Raw genomic sequence first — 23,630 nt, 5'->3', positions numbered from 1 at the left:
GGAATATCCCTTTGGCTAGTCTGGATCAGCTGTCCTGGCCGTGCTCCCTCCCAGCTTCTTGTACACCTGCTTGCTGGCAGAGCATGGGAAACTGAAAGATCCTTGACTTAGGGTAAGCGCTACTTAGCAACAACTAAAACATCTTTGTGTTATCAGCATTATTGTCACACTAAATCTAAACCACGCTGTACCAGCTACTGGGAAGAAAATTAACTCTAACCCAGCCAAAACCAGGATAATCTGCAATTAAACTAAACTAGGCTTAACAGCTATCTGGGTCAGACCTCCCAGTTCCTCTTCCATCTACCAGGCTTCATCTTAATCGGATACAGAGAGTGATAAGGGTTAGTCTGTGGTGAAGGGAACTAATTTCTAAATGGTAATTAGTCATACCTGCATTAAAAATGCAATTGTACTTCCTTTCACAAGCTTATTGCTTCAGGTGACTCAATTCCGGTGAATCCAATACAACCTAACGTGTTCACTAGTTTACAAGATGCTTTTCAGAGCTGTGAGTGTGCATGGCTGTGATTGTGACCTTGCAATGGCCAGCAGGTCGAGGGAGGTGATTCTCCCCCTCTACTCCACTCTCATGAGACCCCACCTGCAGTACTGCGTTCAGCTCTGGGACCCCAACATCAGAAGGACATGGACCAGTTGGAGCGAGTCCAGAGGAGGGCCACAAAGATGATCAGAGGGCTGGAGCACCTCTCCTGTGAAGACAGGCTGCGAGGGTTGTGGTTGTTCAGCCTGGAGAAGAGAAGGCTCTGGGGAGACCTTATAGCAGCCTTCCAGTACCTAAAGGGGGCCTACAAGAAAGCTGGAGAGGGACTTTTTGCACGGACATGTAGTGATAGGAGAAGGGGTAATGGCTTTAAACTGAAAAAGGGTAGATTTAGACTAGATTTAAGGAAGAAATTCTTCACTGTGAGGGTGGTGAGGGACTGGGACAGGTTACCCAGAGGTTGTGGATGCCCCATCCCTGGCAGTGTTCAAGGCCAGGTTGGATGGGGCTTTGGGCAACCTGGTCTAGTGGAAGGTGTCCCTGCCCATGGTGGGGGGGTTGGAACTAGACGGTCTTTAAGGTCCCTTCCAACCCAAAGCAGTCTATGATTCTATGAAGCTCTTCTATCTGCCTGTTTACATTGTGTTTATCTCTAATGTGAAAGCATTTGAGAACAACGGACATGGCCTCAGCATCACAGGACTAGAGAGGGCTCCAAATGATGCCACAGTTTTGTTTATTTCTACTGCACCTTCAGAAGGCGCTGGGATCAGAGCTGTGCTGTGCTAAGCACCATGCAGGAAAGCAGAACAAGGAGAGCCCAGAGGCAGAGAGATCGTAAGGCACGATCTGATAAGGTGCAATAGGTGGATAAATGAGGTGGGATGGGAAAATTATAAAGACACAGCACCCGAATATATAAAACTTCTCCAGGGAAAAAAAAAAATGATGTTGCAGGAGGTCAGCAACGTAACCGCTGCCTCTCAGATCATCACGTCATCAGAGCTTTGGATCTGGGATCAGTATCTTTCAGGAAAGATCTTTCCACATTTCCAGAACTGCTTTAGAGAACTGGAAAGAATTTCACCCTGTTACACAAGGAAACTTCTAGGGTTCTGTGGAAGGGAGTTTGCACGGTATCCACCTCTCTGTATTGAGAGGACATGCTCAAAAGGAGAACAGAGCAGGTGAGGGGTGCACCTTGCACTAACTCTCCCCTCTTGGGACCGTAAAGATCAGGGGACTGGAGCTGCTGGAGCTACTGGAAAGCTACCTGGTCCAAACTCTGATACCAAAGGGCAGATTATTCAGAGGAGAAGACAGCAGATCCTGTACGCTCCTGTAGCATATCTCATCCAAGAGGAGGGATATGATGAAATGTTCATCATTACTGGTTGTTTTATAGACTGGTTAGTGACAATTCTAGTTCTTATATACCACATATGCATACATATATATAGCCTATTACGTATGTTCAGAACATACAACTTCATATATTTTATGGGGTTTTATATTATATACACTCAGAACACCTAAATATCAGCACAGACCAAATAAACTCTAATCCAAGGACCCATGGGTACCACTGCTGGCACTGGTAAAGGCAGCAGGCACCTTGCTTGGCAATAGCAGTTTCCAGCTCTTTGCTAAGTTATATACTTCTCTGAGTCATCTTATAGAATGTTAATGGCACACGTCTTACTCCTTGAAATGCTCTTCACAGGCTGGCCATGCTGAAAGCAGGGATGAATCTAACATTGTCACTATTTAGGATAAAATTGCCTGGGTTCAATGGGAAGAGAAGACATGCCAGCTCTGGGATTCCCCTCCCGCTGTTACAATTGGACAATTGGATGCGGAAAGACAATTTTAAGAAAATAACAGACTGAAGTAAATTGCTGAGAGTGTGATAGTAGAGACAGAAATATTTCAATAGAAATATTCTCTGTAAAAATAGCCAACCACATTTGGGTAATCTCAGTAAGCTCTACCAAACCACACACAACTCATGTAGTCTTTGCTGAGAAGCAGCACCAGCTGGAAACATATCAGAGGAATGATGTCTGGGTAAAACACCCTGGGAAACTTCAAGTTCCACCTCGCCAAACTTTGCAGCAAGCATGAGTCAGGTCAGCTTGCTCTTTCCCACACAACTTCCAGACACCATTTGGAGGTTAGCACAAAGGTGGGACACATCCCCAGTAGGTAGCTTGGACATAGTCATCCTCTTCAGGCGAGGAAAAGAGTTTAGCTATATGTACACATGTCAGAACATGCCAGAGGGTGTCAGAGCTAGGGAGCAGCCTCTTGCCCATTTTATTTGCTAGCCCAGCCTTGGGGACACTAACCCTGCAGTGTTATTGTCCAGCTCTGTAAGAAGGGAGTAGTTGACCTCTCCCGAGGGCACAATGCACTCTGCGTTTGCCACATTAGACTAGAACAGCGTCTTCCCACAAAGGGTAATGTTAAGAAGCTAGTGGGAAGGTTTGGGGAATGGGTGGAAGGAACCAGTACACCCTGAATTACTGGTTAGTTAAGGAACTGGAAAGTTAAATAGCTAATGGGGTAACTTTCTCAGCACTTATTATTCTTTGATAATCCAACTCCTGGGGACATTGTCTTCAACAGGAACCCTAACCAAGAATAAAGGTTTACCATTAAGTATATGTAATGCCACAGAGGACAGCAGCAGATGAAAAGCGATCCCTGTTTATTTCCAGTAATGCCGAACAATGAGAAGCAATTCAAACATTGTATTTTCTTGCAAATTCCCTGCTATTGCAGCAGTCTGAATTAGTGCTTGAGAAATCAAACCTCTGGCTAGGCAGAGCCAGGTCTGGCTGGGCACCAACAGAAACAAACAAACAAACAAAAAAAATCCATCCACACCATGTATGTGAACAGGCTGCATCAAGAAGATTATGTTCATCCCTTTTATCAGAGATGCGGAAGATCTTTGTCTCATGAAAGAGTTAAGTTTTAATGCTTTTTTTAATTAAGCAGTATCTTTTAAAAACAAAGAATTTTGATCATAAAATAATACCTTCAATGACATCATAGAACAATAGATGTTTTCTGCTAGTCAGTGTTTTTCAAAATAAGTCTTTTTGTTTGGGAAAGAAAATAATGATTTTCTGCTATGCCACCCGTGGGAAAAAAACAAGAAAGAAAAAAAAAAAAGATATATTCCATTTAGGCTTCCATTAAGAGAGATTATTAAAAAAAAAAAAATCTCTTTTTAAAGGTAATCATGTTAGTTCATTTTAGCTATTATGAATTGATATTAACAACTGAAGAGCAATGACTCCTTTTTTCCCCCCTTTCTTCCTGTGCATTTATACTTGTGTCAAAGTCAAAGCAATTAAGCTTTACTCTTCTGACATGACCAGCTGCTTGGAAGCCCAGGAGAAGAGCAGGCTGACAAGACAGAGTGTGATTTCAAAGGTGAGATGCTGAGGAGAGAGCAAAGAAACACTCAGGTGCTATTTGTTCAGAAGAAGTGGTGTGCTGGGGGACGTTCACCCCTTGCTCGCTGCAGAAGCGTGTATGAAACCTGGTGAATTTTGCCTTTATTGCTTACTTTTAGTGACCGCTATTTCGATCAGCAAAGCAATGAATGGACTGAAGTCCTCCAAAACACTGGAACATTTACGGTACCTTCTCTGGAAGACTTAAGTTTAAGACTGTGACTGTCTACAGAGTAGGGTAACAGATTGGCTCATAACCAACATTGCCTTACAAGTGGATTCATCTCACCTGAGTGCAGTGGACTAAGTGTCCATGCCTCACCTTCCTAGCCCATGGAGGCCTAGGACCCATCTCCCTGAACAGAGTTTTTGGGTGTTATTTGAGATGATGTAGAACATCCTGCCTGGCTGCTGATCCAGAAGGTCCTAGGTCTCCCAGGGGCAGGTGTCATCTCTGCCAGCCTTGTATGAATGTTTCAGACAGCCTTAGTAATCTCCAGCAGCACCAGATTCCATCATTAAGGTGATTGAATCAAGCCCTTGGACTCCAAAGACTATCACAGGCACTTGGACACCTAACTCATGAATAAACTGCATTTGGCCTTTGAAATTTCTTCCTCTCTCCCACAAGCTGTGAAGTGTGCAGTACAGACAGCTTCAGCTGAGTCAGACACCTCCAGGTCCCATTTGTTGTCATCACAGAGAAATGGGCTCTTCTAGAGCATGAATTATCTAGTCTGATTTTGGATGAGAGACATCTTCTTCCTAATGTCTAATCCAGAAAATATAAGCTTATGAGTGATTGTCTCTAGCTACGTGAAATCTACATATTCTCTCCCCCTTCCCAGCTATCGTGAATGATTTAGGCAAACCCTTCTGAGATTTCTCTTCCCAACGGAAGGGTTCATTAGTGCCTTTTATCCAGGACTCAGTATTTCTTGGCTCAGAAGACCCATAAATCACAAGCCAGGGTTTCCTCCAACCCATACTTCTTCTGCATGGAGTAGGTGCCTCAGAGGTAAGCTGAGTGCCAGCACCAGGTCAAGGTAAGGGAAAAGGGGATCCAATAGGATGCTTTAGAAAGCACTTGGAGCTCCCCACCATCAAGTGGAGGTGTAAGGGAAGGAGAACACATCAGCTCCCCTCTTGGCTCTGGCTGGGCTTCAGCGTAATATTGGTAGGGCCGTCTTTTCTCTGTTAATTTGCTTCTCTCCCTTCCCAGGTCAGCTGTGCTTGCTGGGAGGAGAGGGATTTTCTCTCACTGAGGTCTGCATTCCTCACTGTGGTACTCCCAGCTCTCAGCTGGAACCTGTAAATGTTATAACACTACAAATAATAAAAACATGCTAGAAAGGTATAGAAGCCTAACACACCATCTGAGCACATAGACTCCTTAAAGGATAATGCAGAAACCTTCCCCAAGTAACTCCACCCCCTGTCTTCATCTCTATCGCTTCTTAATATCTCCGTTTTTCATCAAAACCTTCCATTTGCCTAAAACCACTGATCTCATATCTGGGTTAACTCTATAGCAGTGGATCTCATTTGTATGTAAAAATATATCAAATGATGTACCACTGTTTTTAAAGAAGCTTACTCTGTTTTCATCCTAACAATTTTTTCATCCTGCTGTCAGGCACCTATTATTGTCACAGTTGTTTAATGTAAGAATAAGAAGTACTGACAAATGGAAGAAAGCCTGTGAACCAGCACCCTGCCAAAACCAAAAACTTGAAGTTTTCCCTTCCTCCAAAACCATTGCAAACCAAATGGTTTCTCACACAGTGCCAAGCCACTACTCTAAAGGGTTTGGTGGAAAACTATAGCTGGTTTCTCCTGGTGTGGGAGAGCAGCTGGCCAGCACAGGAACAGGCTTTTTCAGAGTCAGACACCAAAAGAACGTCATCTCGTCTAACTTTGGATATCTGTGGTATGTGTCTGAGCATTGAGTGACTTGTTCAGCGTCTCCTTTACCGTACCATGGAGATAAGCGGGTATTCGTACAGCATGTGTTCATTTTTTCGAGGTCTACATTCAGGTGAGATGAATTGTGCCCTAGAAATGTTTGAGGGGAGTCACTATAAGGGGACTCATACATGTGCTCTGTAAACGTTTCATTCCCATCCTGACATCTCACTTAGGCACCTACCGTAAACATCTCCATCTTCACATAAGGTATGTTGACCTAGCCAGGGTCCTTCTCCATTCAGAGAGGTCACTACCAACAGAGAGTGTTTCAGAGACATAAATAAGGTCACTGCTGTCGGTGCAGAAAGCCTGAGCAAGAAAAGGGTCCCTCAAGACCCCGTGTTCTGGCGTGGGAGTCACTGCTCACCAGAACTCACAGGCAAAGCGTGCCTGAAACACTGCCCCTTTCCTCTAAATTAAGCACCTAAGTCCTGGCAAAATTTCTTTAGTGATCCATCCCTTGAAACGTGAATGATCTTTTAAGGCAAAATATGAGAATTTTCTCTGAAAGCAGCTGCTTAATGTTTTGCCGTCCTCCTACGTATTATCTTAACTTTCCCTTTAAGCAACTAGTTCTAAAATTATACTCACTACAGGGTTTTTTCTAAATCACAGAAATTTTTTTCCCAGATGCAATAGGTCCCTAACAAATCACCACATCAAAAAATGTCTTCTAATATTAATTATAAATTGAGCTATTTGCTGAGGAGAACAGCACATATGCTTTTAACCGGAGACTCTTACAACCTGCATATGACTGTAAATATCCCCATAATTCAGATGCACTCACTCTTTCAACTCTTTCTGTATGTTTGTGAGCTGGAATGATTGACCCTCTCTGCAAACATCACTGCCAGGATAGACACATCCTGGCAACCTACTGAAGTTGTCAATTGGCTCCTGTTGTGTTCGCTGTCTGGGGATCTTGCAGACAGAACCTGCCAAAGTGAACAGTTTTCTGTCTTATCATAACGCCAAGAACCCACAAGATTTTCGTGAGAGCAAAGGTTTGCCGTTCATGCTTTCCCCCTCCTGTTATTACGTGATATACCTACTTCATGTTTTGGGAACTCAGCTTCTCCCTTGCTGATTTTTGAACTTTGGTAGTCGTAAAAATCTAGTGAATGGTCACGGGCCACACATTTTGGCTGGTGTCAAGGCCATGATGGTGCAACTGCTTTTGCCAGAGGACAGTTGGGATTGGAAGTTTTCAGGTATTTGTATGGAAATCAGACTGTGATTTCCTAATGATAATTATAAATGCATCTGCTAAATTTGCAGCTTAAATTGTTAAATTTGAGCATCACTCTTAGGCATTCAAAAGGGACAACTCTGAAGCAGGATTTTGTTAAGTCCTTACATGAAATCTTGGGACAGCCTGTGCAGTCCAATGGATGGCTAGGAAAAAAGGATAGCTAATAATGTGGGTTTGATGTTTGGGGAGAGGGGTTGAAGGTTATGTCTTTCTCTGGTTTATGCAACTGCCATGGGTGATGGCAAGGCAGACAGGATGACTGTAATTTCTAGAATAGATGGGTGTAAAACTTGATAAAAAGCTGGCTGATTAAAGGCACTTCTCAGCTAATGACCATCAATTTATGCTAATCTCCAATGAGCAGCAAAGAAAATAATGGATTCCTGCTGGCTACACTGTGCTGTCCACACAGATCAAATTGCTTTCTTCTCTGCATTGCTGAATAAAGCAAAGAGCGAAGAGTGTCACAGCATAATTCAGAGACAAGGCTGCTGAACCTGGAGCATCCTGTTTGTGTTTACCATGAGACGCTGTGTGTACCTGCTCCCACTGCTTGCTCACCCTCTGGCAATTAGGACGCTTCAGTCTTCCCACATCACTGGTCGCCATGGAAAAAGTATCTTGGCAATGTCTTCTTCCCCGCAACATGTAACATAGAGCTGGCAATGACATTGTCATCTCCTGGGTTGGTGGACTTCAGATTTTCCCTAGACCAAAGCTACTGCTTCTCTTAGTAAGTCTCAGAGTGCCCTCAGACACTCACGGGACAACCACATCCAAATTCCTTCCAGGAGGATGGCTCTGACACAGCAGAACAGCTCTCTGCTAGATGGAGGAACAGGTATTCAGCTGTTTCATGGCTCCTCTTCATCCCCTCTGAAAGACAGGCAGAGCTTCAAGTAAGCAATACTACCTGCCCTTGGGGCAGGCAATGGCAGGACCCCCCTGAGCAGAGGACCACCACACCGTTACCTACTTGGCATCAGTCAGGCAGGGTTGGCACCACCGGGATGCTTTGGAGGTGGTTCCAGAGGCTCCCAACAGGCCCTAAAGCTGGATGCTGGCAGGAGACTCCAATATCCAATCTCTAATACCCAGTGCAAGGGCACAGACTGAGTCCTCCAGAAGCTGCCCTTCCCAACTGGAATTACTATGGGCAAAGCTTTCCATGAACGGACCTTAGCTCTCACTCTGTCAGGGCTTTAAGAGGGGAGAAGACAAGAGTTTGGCATGTTTTCCCCAAAAAGCTCCCCTCTCCGCAGAAATGACGTCCCTAGCGCTGAGAAATTTCCTTGGAGTTTTCGGGGGGAACGTCTGAAGATCTGTTGCCTGTGAGCTCAGGGAGCCTGTAAACAGTAATATCTACTCCATCAGCTCCGACTGCCCAGGCTTGGCTCACCAGGGCAGAGCACCACGTGGCATCACCTTGCTCCGGCTGGGAGCTCTGGGTGGGAGACCTGTGCCACCACCTTTTCAGGAGCCAGCTGGCTCCAGGATCGGTTATCAGATGTCTTATCAGCTTGTGGGGAAAAAAAAACCACCTGCTATTCCCAACTGGGATCAGAGGAAATGTCAGTGTATGTGCTGTCTAACACTAATTAGGAAGTAATTGTTCCTAATGGGTTATGTTATGTTAAGCATGTCAGCTATGGTCATCACCTTTTTTGGAGCGTGGATCACGAACCCACAAAGTTTAACAAACATCCTTTTAACATACAAACTGGCTGGCACATGCCATTTGAAATGAGAAGGACAGAGCTGAATAGGGATCTCTTTCTGAGAGCACCTTGGGTATATAAAGGAGGCCAGATGGAATGAAATAACACAGAAGAGCTGAGATGTCACATACTTGGGAGCTTCTTAATTGAATTTTTTGAGTACCATGGAAATGTGTTTTGCAAGGCCCTTTGCTACTAAGGTCTCCTTGTTGATGACGCATCCTCTGGCAGACAATGAAAAGAATGGCGAAAAACTTTACATTTCTTGGTCTTCACCAAACAAATGTAGATAACCAGAATAGCTCCTCTGAAAAGATTAGCACTGCATACCCCTCCCTATATTTTCAGCCTACTAATTATCAGCATTTTTTTCCCTGTCAGCTTACAAAAACATTCATTACCATGGGACATGGCTTTTGTTGCACAGTGTTAGTACGTGAATGCAGTCCAAGACAATGCAGGAAAAGCAGAGTTGGCAAGATCACGCTCTCCTCCCACACTCCTGCAATTACTGTGGGTCACATAAAGAAAGAGGAGGCAGTTGTTGCAAACATGGTTAAATGTGACTTGCAAATGCAGAAACAGAGACATGTGGGGCTTCTCTGCAAAATGTCCAATGCACAAAGGCTGGGACAGCTGGAGGGAGGAATATTCAGTCAAAAGTAAATATCTGGCAAATAGCTGTCACCATCTGAGTTAGCCACCTTCAGACCTTCTGAAGTCAGCAGAGATCTAGTCAATTTGGTCAGAGGGTCCTGAGGCACAGTTTAGATGTGAGCCAAAATAGGCCAAATGAATCATGATGTGAAAGTGACTATTTTCTCTTCTGACGACAAAGGAGTCTACAGTGATTAACTCAGCTGTATGCTTTGTTAAGATGGACAGTTGCTTCCTATATATTAGCTTTATTTTAGTAGGGTCTTGATTTTTCTCACTATCTTGACCACTTGACTCCTCTATGCAGTGTGACTCAACAGTTTTGATGTTCCTGAGAACCTCAGTTATTCTGTTTCAGTGACTGCTAAACTGCTTGAAATCACCTTATTGTGGGGAATCTCAAGTTTCTTTGATAGAAAAAAATAAATCATGGAAAAACCTTTTTTTAAATCTTTTTTTAACAGATTTCATGGTTATAGGAAGAGGTTTAACTTAAGCTTTTAAGCTTTGCCATGTTCAACCAGCATCTTTAAGCAGCAGCTGACATGAGCTCAAGTCTAACTGATTTCACAGGTCCTGTTATCTTTGCTTTGGAAAAAAAAAAGTTCCCCATCTACTGATAAAAATATACTGTGAAATTCTAAATCCTGACAAGTATCTTCATTCCTGACTGATGTTTTTCTGAAAAAGAGATCCAAGTCTACAACCTACCGAAAGAACCAGCTTGTCAGACTCTTGCAGGAACCAATGCCCTCACTTTGGTCATCCAGTGATTCCCCAGGAAAATATTTTCTTCTGCATCTCCATCAGTGAGCAGACAGGCCTCCTGAGTGTCCTTGTGAAAATAACCATCTGTAAGGACATTTGGGTCACACAGAAGTAATTGGCCTATATTTTGTATACGCACACCATATCAACACGTACGCTTTTACTCGCATCAAAGAAGATTCAAATTAGGTGTCTAAATGAAGGTGTTTATTGCCTTTTGCACAGCCTTGAGGTAATCAGGATACCCACACAGGGAAAAGAGATATAAGTCAGAGCCTTTAGAGACTTGTGCTTCCCTGGAACAAAAGTTGGAAGCTGCTGGGACAGAGCATCTCAAAAGACATTAGATATTTATGTTTAATCCACTGAGCCAAGGCCACACTATCTTTCCACACCAGCCTCACAGACATCAATAAGACCCTTTGCAGACCAAGGCTAGGACTTCATCTCACCTCCCTCTGGTGCTCTAGGTGTCTAATCTAAGCCAGATGGCCAGGTTTCCTGTATAATCAATGAAGAGAAAAAGGATGCTCTAGAGGCCATCTCAGCCCGCTTATCTTCAGCACATTATCTTGGAGTGGGCTAAGTCATTATGTCTTTTATTGTCAACGGCAGGACTCTAATGATGACTTAGAGCAAGACTTCTTCAAAAGTCTGAAGTTAGCTCAGGTGATCTGTATCCCAATGTGCTGCTCAGCATGAGCAAAGTTATTAGGATCTGTTCTGTAGCAAGATGCAGCAGACCTGGAAGGACGAGCCAAGGCAGCAAGAAGGAGAAATATGGAGGTGAAACTTGGAAATAGTCTACAAGCACATGGCTGGATCATGCCACCTCTGTGGACTGTTGTTGCATAAACAGCCTCATTTTTTTCAGAAACACCGTGCTTCCACTTTGCAAAAGCAGTCTCTGCTCTACTAAATAGACACATCCCAGCATCCCTCGCAAAAAGAAACTTCAGGAGCTCATTACCAAGCAAAGTCTTTGGCACCCGATTGCCAGTCCGTTTGCTTTGTAATTAACTTTCACTGCCCAGCCCATGATATGCCAGCAACCAATTGCTTCGTAAGAAGAGCACTGCTCAGTGTGATCACACCAGCCACTCTCGCAAATAAAATCACACGCTGTGAGATGCCATAAAGGCTGGTGAGGTTCATCGGGCGCAGCAATAGCAAAAGGGCTACACTGCATGACTAACCACACCATAGGATCAGAAGGACAGGATTCATTCTGAAAGAAGCCTCTTTCAGTGGACAGGCTGAGGTGGCATTAGAAAGACTGACATAAATTCTGCTTCCTCCTGAAAGAAACACTGGGATTTATTGACTGGGGAGGCTGGAGCTTCTCCATTGCTGGAGGTTTTTAAGCAGGTGTTAGACAAACCAGAATAATGTGAGCAATTCATTTCATGCAAGAAAGATTTAAAGATAGGCTCATTTGTATAAAGCTATCTTCATGCAAAAACCTGGAGGCAAAAGATATGTAGTGGCACCGCTTCCTGTGCAGATTTATGCCAAGGTAACACAAAAAAGAGGGATGCTCCCAGCCAGGATGAGTCACTGATTTCTGTTTAGCCTTTCAGAAAGAACTGGTCACTAGCAACAATAAAAAACTCTTTTAAAATCATTCTTAAAGTGAATTAAAGCACTATAGCCCAGGTGTCCTGTCCTCCCCTACACACACCTAGGAAAGTGGGTGGAAACTTGGGTTTAATTTCCAGCGGTGTATTAGTGCTTTACAACATGGAGAAAAATTGCTCTGGGCCTTGGTTTCCCCACTGGTGAAACTGGAGATACTTTCACTGACTTTACTGAACCAAGTCCCATTGCAAGGATGGCCGAACCACAAGCAGGTTCAGCTCATGCTGTGCTGACGCCAGGGGTTGGTCCCTGGGTCAGTAGGAAGAGAAATGTCTGTATTTCTGGGTCTGGAGGCTGAGCAGACTCCTACCCAAGGAGGATGACGCATAACCCTCTTCAGCTTCTGGCACCATGCTGGGTGCAGGACTCAGCATGGGGTTGGCACTTTGCAGGGCAGACACTTTTGCAAACGGAGGCTACCTGAAGCACGGTACAGACACCCACACAAATTACCATGATGGAAGAGCACTGACCTAAGCAGATTTGGGGAACTGGAAGATCAGAGTTTATCTTCTGCCTAAGTATATGCTTCAAGATCAGTGGAGAGAGCCTACTTCCACTCCAGTGGAAGCCAGTGTTCAAGTTCTCATTGACTTCAATGACAGAACAACAAAGCTCTGGCACTTCAAAGGTTTCTTTTATGGTGCTTATCCTGTTAATAAGCATCATCCGTTCCTTTCAACAGGGGAGCCATCCACTGATTTGTTAACAGCCCATGTTTATATAATCATGGCAGTTCGCCTACACAGGCTGAGAGGGGACTGACAGCTTCCCACTGTACAGAAGGAGCTCGGGAGAAACAACAGAGGGTTTAGCTTCCAACAAAGGCATTCTGCTTGTGTTGAAAGTCTTTGCATTTTCAGTTCTGCAGCACAAATTGCTAACTCAGCCCAGTCCACAGATCAGGAGATGAGTACTTGGTTTCCCATTAAATGAGACTTATTATCACACAATTAGCATTCGTATCAGTTAGAGAGTTGGAGAAGTCCTCCGTGGAGCCCAGAATAGAGTGGCTGAAGAACATCCATTCTCACCATTTTTAAAGCTGGGACAACTCTTAAGCACAATAGCAATTTTTTTGGACTTAAAACTGTCGAAATTGGAGATACTTAAAAGCCATCTGGACACGGTCCTGGGCAACCACCTCTAGGTGGCCCTGCTTGTCAGGAGGGTTGGACCAGATGACTTCCAGAGGTCCCTTCCAACCTCAACCAGTTTGTGATTCTGTGAAATCCCTCCAAGTACAGGAATAAACTATCTGTTGAACTTCAGTCAGTTTTACTGGAGAACAAATTTGGTATCACCATGGACACCTCAGGGTTTTATACATATACACACACAAAGTAAATCTACAAATGACTTATGAAAGAAATGAAAGAGGTAGAAAACCAAGTCTGAATTCCCACCTCAGCCAGAGCAATACCAGATTCTCAGGGAAGCGAGACAGACCCAGGCACCGATGATGTGCTCAGATTCACCACTGCTTCACAAGGCTTCTCTTCAATGAGGGGGAAGAAATATCCTTGGTCCTGGCTATCATGGAGAGATGACCACTCACCACTGCAGAATCGCACTGCTGTGCTCTGGCATATCCAAAGGAGCAGATCCGAGCACGGGGAAACAGGTCTTGTGCATCACCTCTCTAAGGCAAAGGTTTTCCCAATGCCTCACCTACATTTCACAAGCTGCAATTTGTGGTCACCGCTGCTGGTTATATCATCTGCCATTGCTGAGAAGAGTGTGGCTCCAACGTCTTTGTGTCTCCCCTGCAAGCAGTTGCAGATAGCTGTTAGATCATTCTTCAGCCTCAGTCCACCTGGCTAGATAAGCTCAGATCCCTCAAATTGTCTGTGGGCTTCCCAAAGTCCCTCTGAATTGCCGTTCTATCAGGTCTTTAATTTTGTGCCACCTGCTGATTTTCTAAGAGTAACTCTGATATTACCTAGGTCATAGGATCTTAGGCTCACAGGATAGTTCAGGCTGGTAGGGATCTCGGGAGGTCTGTAGTCCAACCTCCTGCTCACAGGAGATTCAGCTGTGAGGGCAGAGCAGGTTGCTGGGGACTTTATCCAGCCGGGTCTTGAAAATCTGGAGGGATGGACACTGCACTACCTCAATGGGCACCCTGTTCCTCTTAACTGAAGGTCACGAACATACTGGACAATATGGGACTTAGTGGTGACCCTTGGTGCACCCTATTTATCACTAGCTGCCGGCTGGACAATAAGCTGTTGATCCATACCCTTGGCTTATGATATAAGGCCTCACACTGCAGGTTAGTACTAAAAAAAAAACATTTATTTCTCCTGCTGTTGCTAGATGATAACAAGTCTCCTGCCCTACTCTGATGCTTGCAAAGAAGCTGATTCCAAAAGCTTCAAATTAATTGCATAGAGAATGAAATCACACATTCAAAGAGCAATGCTGCTCAGGTTGTTTTCACATCCACTCTGCTCTTGCAAAGAATTGGTCTTGAATGTCAGCATTTTGTTAACTTTGAAAGCCAGTGCTTGTTCAAGGTTTTGCTTCAAATAAAGGATTTGGCTTGCTCCAAAGAAAATGAGGAGAACATAAGAGATGAGTGAAGGTGTTTCTAATGCTATGCAGAGCTACGGCTGCCTGACAGCATGTCATAGCCCACACTGATAGAGCAGCTAACAAGGAAACAGGGCTTTTTTTCATTCCCAGCCCTGTTTTCTGACCTTTAAAGCATCCTCTCCTTTGAAGCAGCATATAAAATACAAGAACCAGGATGTCACTCATTTTCTCCACCTCTAAAAGAAGTGTAAGAAAACAAGACAACAAACCCCTAAATGTCAAAAATCTCTTCTCCCCTGAGCAGGCACCAAATAAATCCTTGCGACTACTCTAAGCTCACGCTGCAAACTCCTGCACTCTGGAAACAGGGGCACTTTACCATGACTCCTCACCTGGGCAAGACGCTAAATATTTATAAACAGCTATGGCTAACCAGTAGAGATGTGAAGCCTTGGGGATGCAGAAGTACAAATAATGCTCTGTGTGACTCCTTTCAGTGTGGTGGCTGAATCACCAGGAGCATGAGAGTTACTGGTCCTAAATGTCCTTGAGCAGGAGGGCTCCCAGACTTTTTTCTTAAAACATTGGCTTCCACATCCTGCTGTAACGCCACAAGACCCCATTTCTTCATCTGCAAGTTTGGGTTTTAAGGCTCCTTGGCTTGAATCCAAAGGGTTTTCTGGCTGTGTTGGCTAAAAGCTTACCCTAAACCTGAGAGCAGCTAGGCTTTGAAGGATGAAGACAAAGACTTTAATTCCATTCGCTTTTCACATCATTTAAAAGAGCTAAATTTGTGAAGTACTCTCTAGGCCTTTGAGGGTCACGAAAGCTGATGAAAGGTCTCACTTGGGTTGTTCTCTTCACCAGTTAGTTGGTCCTCTGCAGACAAAACCACTTTGAACTTGTGAGTATTTCTGCCCTCTAAAAATGACTTTATTATCCTTATTACGTCTTGTAGAGTTTATCTACAGAAATCCTGACTATCTTTTCTCAAGTGAAGGAGAGTGAATGAGTCTGAGGAGGGTGACAGAAGGGAGCAGAGAGATGAAATCAAACTGCAGCTGAAAAAAGAAGAAATTACTGCCCCATGCCAAAGGAACCAAAGCATAGACTGAGCATTTCAGTATGGGGTTACTATTTTACGTGGTTCAGGGGACTGGCTGATGCTCCTCACTGAGGATGTATTCTTACTATATGGAGGAAGTATTCTTACTATACGGAGGATGTATCTAGGAAGCAATGCAAGGATGAAGGAAATAACCTCTACACTAGAAGGCAAAGAAAGAGAAAGATGAGTGCAGCAGGGCAGCCTAGGGGGTTTGGTTACACATTTATTAGCAGCTCTCCCACAGCTGTTCACAGCTCTCAGGGCTGTACGCAAGAGGGTGCACTGGGATTCCCCCGAGCCCTGCATCTTGTGACATGGACAGCATCAGAGGAGGCAGAACACCTCCTCGGCTTCCTGGTGGGTAAATTCACATCTGCTCTTTCCTTTAGTCTCCATCAACTAACCCCAGAGAGGAGTGGGGTGAGCAAGGGTCAGGAGAATGTCCCGTCAGGGTTAGGTCCTTCGGGCAGGCAGCTGACAGCAGGATTTATACAGCAATATGTGCACATCTGTGCCTGAGCCAGCCTTCCTAGGTAGCATGCAGAAACCAAGTCAGGGAGGCCTGGGGTGTGATTCATCTCAGCCTAAGGCAGATGTCTAAATTAGAGCAAATGAATCATGCCCTTGAAATTCTTCCACTGAATATAAGCTCCTCTCACTACCAGAGAGCCTAGCTCTTCTGCTGGTATTTGAAAGCAAAGGCTTCACCCTCTCAGCAGTACCTAAAGCTGGTTTTGCCCATACCGCTCTCCCAGCAGGGAAACTGAGGCACCAGCACAGGCCAGGCTCATGCCCAGACTCCACTTTTATAATCTGGACTTGGAAGACACCTATCAGTCCTCGGAATAAACACTTGGTTCCCTCTCAGTGGGAAGTGAAAGACGTTAGAGGGCAAGTAGCACGCACTACTCAAGTAGCTACAACTTTATTGCACGTGTTTATGGGCAGGGAGGACCTCCAGGGTTTGTCGGTGGAGGAAGGAGGAGGCCAGGAGAGTAAGAGTATTGGATAGCAGCTGTTGTGTTAGGAAGGCACTGGGAAGGCTGCCCTGTTAAGCAGCAGAGCTGTTCTGCCTTACACCAGCTTCTGAGTGGCTTCTCTGCTCTGCTACTGATGTGCTGTTCAACCTTGGGCATGTCATTTAGACCTTACAAATTTTTTCCAGTTCTCTCATGATGGGGTTGTTGTTGGGGGAAAAAAAGTTGCAACCAGGGTGAAGACAGTGGGACTCGGGGGATGAAAGGGTGACTGGTGCAGGGTTAGGTCCCAAGGTCCTCGTAGCATCCCAGTTCCCTGCTCACCAAGTAGAAGACCTGGAAATGTTTGATCCCTCCCGCAATGCTGACAGCACTTGGGGCAGAGTGAGCAGGGCAAGGAGGGGTTTCTGATTCGGGGCCGTATCCAGCCATAATCCTTCCTTCTCCCTCTCAACAGAAGCCCTGCAGTTGCCAGCCCTGACTGCAGCTTTCCCCAGGAAAACAAAACCAAACAACACCTGAGTCTTCACATAAAAGCAGCCCATTGCTTGTAGGACAGACAGGCGGACGGGTCACTGTGATCTGGCCAGGCTTGAAATCAGTGCCGGGTCCATTTGTGCTTAAACCAGTTTTTCATTTCAAGCTTTTATCAGATGAGTATGGTGGATATGGAAGTGGCCTCGGACACCGCAATTATTTTCGTGGCAGCAGGACGGGAAACTGTGGGCTTGGGCTGCACAATGAAGCTGTAGTAGATGTGGGCTGAAAAAAGAAAAGCTTTCCTTCCTAATCAGATGCTCAAAAGCAATTAAAGAAAAGCAGGGGGGTTGGAATAACATGGAAAATTACTTGTCGTTTAAACACTTTATTCTCCTTTATCGCATTTGCTTTACTGTGAGAGCTGTTTCCTAAATTAATAAAAACAATCTATAGTGTAGCAAGGCAGCTAGGGGATCTCTCAGCCTCATCTGGCACCTATCGTGTTTGCAAATCTTGGGAACAATCACAGACTCACCTGAACAAATAACTGGGCTTCCTGCTCCCTTATCTCTCCACGTCACATTGTCCAGCTCTCCTGCATGGTGTGTACCCAGCACAATAAGCCACCTCGCGCCCTCAAGCCTCCCGATGTGATTAACTGTGGCATCTTTAATAAAACCTGCGGCAATATTTCCTTCTAAAGCAGAGTGAAGATTTCATTTACCCCTCCACTTTTATTTTGCCAAATTCCATTTTTATTTCATTGTATAATTAATCAGGCACTGGAGCATATGACAGTTAAATTTAGTTCTCACTTCTCCTATGCAGCCTTGTCGGATACAGCTGGCCGGTCAAACACAGAGTGGGATTGGTCTGAAAAAGCAACACAGAGATCGCCAATCTGGATCAGACCTTTACTCGATCAAGTCTAACATCTTGTCTCCAATGGCAACCAGCATCAGGCACTTCAGAGAGCAAGAGGTGCACCAGGAGCTGGAGGAGAACGCTACACCCAAGGGGAAGCTGTTCCTAACCCTGGTGGTCCTCTGACATGAGAAGGTGGCTGTGCCCAGCACTTGAAGGACACACACACACATCCCTCCTGCAGCCTGAATAGCGGTTGAGCTTTGTGTTCACCCTGAGTGCCCGTGGGATAGTCCGATCTACCTGCACCTTGACCAACCAGGTGAAAAAAATGGTGCGTGCAAAGCCTGGAGGCTGCTCAAAGGCTTAGACCTTGCAAAAACGTCAGTGGGTGACGTGGGACAGGTTACGTTCTGCAAAGTGCAGAACTCAAGGCACTAAAAGATAAAATGTGAGATCATTTCAGTCCTATACTGATCTCTACACCAGGGAAGCACAGCAAAGAGCTTGCTGGTGTACAGGACTGTGAGCTTTATTTATTTTTTACCCTTTCCCCACGTAAGGTTTCTTTCCTAGTACTGCTGTGTCTACAAGTTTCATTCATTCCACCTTCCTGCTAAACAACAAACATATGCAAGCTGGTTATCGGCACTACTGCACTAACTTGCTTCTACTCCGTGATAACCTCCCCAGCTCCGTGCAGGTCTGTTCTTCCAAGCTATTATTCCCATAGCTGGATAAGCTGGACATATGTCTTGCCTCTCGGTTACCTGATATGAGGAATTATCTCCCAGAGCAGGATGGGGCTTGGACATGCCATGCCAGCACCTGTATGTTTCTTGGATCAACAGTCCACGTCAGGACATCAGGTCACGATGAGGTGGCTAGAGGATTTGGCAGGTGAAGGGTTTGGGAAGTTAGGGTGGTTGATAGGAAGGGGAGTAAGGAAAGGTGCTTGGAGGTGAGATCCTGGTCTGGGGAGACACTGGGAAGAAGTTCTTACCTAAATAATAGCAAACAAAAGCATATATATATATATATGTTCGAGAAACAGAGAGAGAAACAGAGAAAGAAACAGAGAGAGAGAGGAGATACACAAAAAGCATTTGCACATATATTTATACATGCTACCCAAATGCAAAGAGGCCTTATTAGATCAAAAGTGAAGGATTACCTTTTAAAAAATACAATAAAACAAATCAAATTGCCGAAAGTGTGAGATTTTCTAAGCGGGAGCAGGCAGGGAAGAGCTTTCACTGGCATCTAGTGGTACGTTGCAGAAGCAGAGTTGCTGCGGCTGATGGCACAGCTTCACTTCCAAAGTGGGTTTCCCCGGGGTAGCGGAGACTCTGTTCAGACTGGGAGGTCACCACTTCCCAACTGGGCTTAGGGAAAGGCATTTTTGGACATAGCCTAACCCTGCCCTGGCAACTTTGTCTATGAAGCCCTTTTGGGGGGGAGCATGAGGCGCTCTGAGTCTATTTTTGACCACATGAGCAAAACCTTGGGGTCATACCAAGGCGTATTTGATCCCTGCTTTTCTTGGGGCTTTGTATGAGCCTGAGGGGACAGCAGGCAGATCTGGTCTTTTTGAAAGAGAGGGTGAGCTGTGAGGGCACTCACCTGGGAAAATGCAGAAGTCAATGGAGAGAAACAGGAGCTCTGAGGGCACAAGCCATCTGCCCTACTAGAGGTGTCCACTTTAGAATAATGTAAATTGTGCCCCGGTGGACAAACGGACCCTGACACAGCTGAAACGGCACGATCCTGGCCCCTTCCTCCAGATCTCGCTGGCAGCAAAGGAGTTGCACAAATGGTCGCCCCAGCTGCTCCAGGTGAGCCCCTCACCCATGTCCTGTCTCAACCTTTCTCCCTCCATGATGCCACACACCAAGACGGGGCCGGTTGATGGAGCTGCTGACTGGCACCATCCACAGCGTTGGTAGGCAGGATTTGTGGGAAGGTGTTATGGATAGAGGAAGGATGGAAAAGGAGGGGCATGGTGCCTAGGGAGTCCTGCACATGGGGAATCTTGCCTCAGTGTACCTGGGGTCTACTGTGGCCTAACACCGTGGTCTCTCCTGTCTGTCTGGAACCCACTGTGGCATTTTCATGCATCAGAGCAGAAGACCTTCAGTAAGGCAAACTGAATGAGGCTTGTGTATTGTCTGATGTGCGTGGACTGGTATAAAGATGGTTAGATTTTTATGACTTCTTCCTTCACCGGACTGGGATGCAAACTGGAATGTAAGTCTACCTTCATCCTGGTGCTGCTGCCTCATGCTGCTGGTTTGTACTGGGATAGAAAATACAGCAGCAGACTTTATCCAAGGCAGGTACAGTGTGTAGAACTCCAGGAACTCTGTAACCTTGGACTTCCTTGTGTGATCTGAGCCAGGCACCTTACCATCTCCTGCCTCAGTTTCCCTGAATCAAAGAGGAGGAGAACAGCATGTTTGCAGCCTTGTGTCATATTTAGGACAGGATTGGAGGTGCTGGCTTATGCAGGAATGAGTGTTAATGTCCAGCCTCAGAGACATGAGACAGCCCCGAATCGCTGCCCCAGGGAAGAGTCAGCTTTGCATGATGCACATGTTCCTAAAACCCTCCCAGAGAAGCAACCTGGGCTAGAGCTTCCTGCTGAGCCTCTAAACCTCATTGTGCAGGGCAGATCCAGGAAGGTCTGGGCACTTTCCGTGAGGTGCTGCCGAGGCTCCCAGGTGCTGCTCATCACTCTGCTAAATCAAGTCCATATGCCTCAGTGTCCACCCTTGTCAAACCTGCACACTCCTTTTGTGCTTTCACTGAGCATTAAAATGGAACATTTGCTGGTAACTAGGCACCGGCCTCGGTTGCTACCTCCCCCCAGGGGGATTGCAAGCTGCTACGGACACAGAAATCCTCCGTGAAATGCATCTTTCCTCTCCTGATGCTTCCTGGAGCAAGTCTCGGACAATCAGCCTGGGAGGGAAGAAGGATGCTTGCAGCACTGCGGGATGTTTTCCTTCCCACAACAACAACAAAAAAAGGCAAAACACTCTCAGCTGGGGCAAGTTAGAAATGGCCTGATCCTGACCCACTGGCTGCCAGGGCAGAGAGGGCAGGATGGGGGACCAGAGCTGCTGGGGAGAACTACAATTCCCAGAAGGCAGTGCGAGCCAGGGACCCTTCCAGCTTCCCACCAATATAGCGGTGCAGAAGAAAAGCACATCAAGGGAGAAATCCCTCTCGTCTCCCTCCCCACGCTCCTGCTAACACCTTGGCAGCGGCGTGGAAAAATCCCTCTTGGCGGTGGGAGTGGAGAGCATCTCCCCTGTCCTCCTCCCCCCCCTGCTCCTTCAACCTTTGCTCTTTGTCTTTGTTTGGCTTCACCCTTCCTCCGGTAGCTCTCACTGCACTGGCCACAGACTTCCTTTAGGTCAGCCCAGCTGCGGCTGCAACACAACTTGCAGCCAAGTCGCAAACACTGGTGTGCCACTGAGACTGCCCCGGAGGAGAGAAATGCCAGCCAGAGATTGATGGCCCGCTCAGGTAAGATGCTTTCGGCCAACCGCCCTTCGTTTCTCCGGGTAGCTCAAATAGAGGATGAAGCAACTCACTGGGATCTGGTTCTGCCCTTGATTCAAACCCTGAGCCCGGTGGATTGCAGAGCTGGAAGTAAAGGCAGGATTTGGAGCTGTAGGATCTGGATACTGAAAAAAAAAAAAAAACAACCAAAACCCAACCCCCTCCAAAAAAACCTGAAAAAAAAAGGAAGAAGTAGGCAGGAATTTCTTCTTCTACCCTGATCTGAATTCAGGGATTTGCTGCTTTTTGCCAAAACCCAGAGGCGATTGAAACGCTGCTGCCGGTGAGTTGTGTCCTCTGTGAGACCGGTGCGAGCATCCGTGGCGAGGAGAGAGGCCGTGGCCACCGCAGCAAGCCCAGCACCCACCTGCACGGCCCCTCAGCATCAGCCAGAGCCGGCAGGACGGTCCTTGGTGGCGGGAGGCTAAACCCACTCAGGGGGTTGATGACCTTCCTCAGTAAAAATACGCTATTGAACTTTTCTGAGTCCTTTTTCCAGCCTGGCCAATGCTGAGGCTTTGTCTGCTGCATTTAAACCAGTTGTAGGTGTCACATAGCTGCTCCCCCACCTAAGGACAGGGTCACGTCCCCCCAGAGTCTCCCCTCCGCTAACAAACACTAGACCCAGATCCTGCTCCAAGTGGGTGTGTTTTATCTCTCCTGGCTCAGTATCATTTTGCAGGTAGTTGTTTATTATTTTTGGGTTTGTTTTCCTGTGGTTCCTCTGTATCAGCATGGAAAATTCAGCTTGCACAGGAGTACCACTGTGCTTCAGTAGTGGCTCTTACCAGCACCAGTGGGTTAGCTGAAGGGAAAACACAAGTGGCACGACCAAATCTGAAGGAACTTTGCCTGTTACAACTGTCCTCTGAAATCTGACGTAGCTGCCCGCTTCATTTACCACTCCGACCTCTCTCCTCTGAGGAGTGTGCAGCTGCACTCTGCATCGCAGTTGTGCTCGGATGTTTCTACTCCACATCTCCCATCGCCTGTCCCCTGATAAATGGCATCCCTCCTCCCCAACCCCCTGCACCTTGGTGACAGGCTCCCCAGGGACTCATCTTCTCAGCCACAGCCTTCCCAGAGACCCAGACCTCCAGGGACAGATTTCACTGACAACCCATGTCCTTGCTGGCAGCCTGCCCCATAACCGGTGATTTTGGCAGCAGCACCTTCAGCCATCAGTACCATCAGTAAAAACCTTCCCAGCCACGTATATTCTTGTTGACAGTCATCTCCAGCACCACTGTCTTCCTCCCCTCAGTCTTTCTGGATCTTTTCCCTGCTGCAATTCGGAGTCTTGATAGGAGGTGTTGCTCACATCTCTGTTGGCCCTGATTTTTATTTTTTTTTCTCATGAAAATACGTAGGACCCAGACCCAGCTGTCAGTTGAACCCTCTTGAAAAGGACTTAAGGTTTCCATGTCTCACTTCTCCAGCTGCCCACTGAGGACACCGCTGACCTGCCTTCCTCTGTGCATGGAGGTCTGCCAGTACAAAGCAGCACATCCCAGTTTGCAGATGGTGCCCAGTTTGGTTTTCTTCTAAGTCTGGGGGATTTTGGTTGCTGCACAGTCACTCCTCAAAAATGGGACTAATTACAACAATTACTGCAAAGTGCATTAATTAATTATTTACTTATAAATCTTCTTAGTAAAAGGACGGAGGCCTATGCTGAGAGTAAATCACTAGTGCAGCACTAGTAGAGCCGAAACCCCAGTGTCATTGCAGCAGCGAGTGCATCACGGAACCCCCCATTGCCAGGGGAAATTTGCCTGTTCCTGCTCTCTCTGTTGGAGCCCAGATGAGCCTGTGGCTTCAAAGGTCTCAGGTTCAGTCTCCCATGGAGCAGTCAAGGTGCCACCCGTTGTGTTTACATAGAGAACACAGGAGGTGGAGAGGAAATAATGACTTAATAATTTTCCTTTTATTTTTTCAGTCCGGCAATCTGAGTCTCCACGAATGTCAGGGAAGCCCCTCCAGGAGATCAGAGGAGGCAGGAGATGGAGTTACAAACATTGCGTCTGCAAGCTGAGGTGGAAGGCGGCTGAGCAATGAGGAAGACCACGCACTCCTTGTTGGCCCAGAGCTGGCGTACAGCAGCAGCACCCTTTCCCCTG

Source organism: Haliaeetus leucocephalus, unplaced genomic scaffold (assembly GCF_000737465.1).
Source record: "Haliaeetus leucocephalus isolate CR32 unplaced genomic scaffold, Haliaeetus_leucocephalus-4.0 Scaffold0, whole genome shotgun sequence".
Classification (NCBI taxonomy): Eukaryota; Metazoa; Chordata; class Aves; order Accipitriformes; family Accipitridae; genus Haliaeetus; species Haliaeetus leucocephalus.
The sequence above is the reverse complement of the archived record's forward strand: the minus strand, read 5'-3'. Positions refer to the sequence as shown.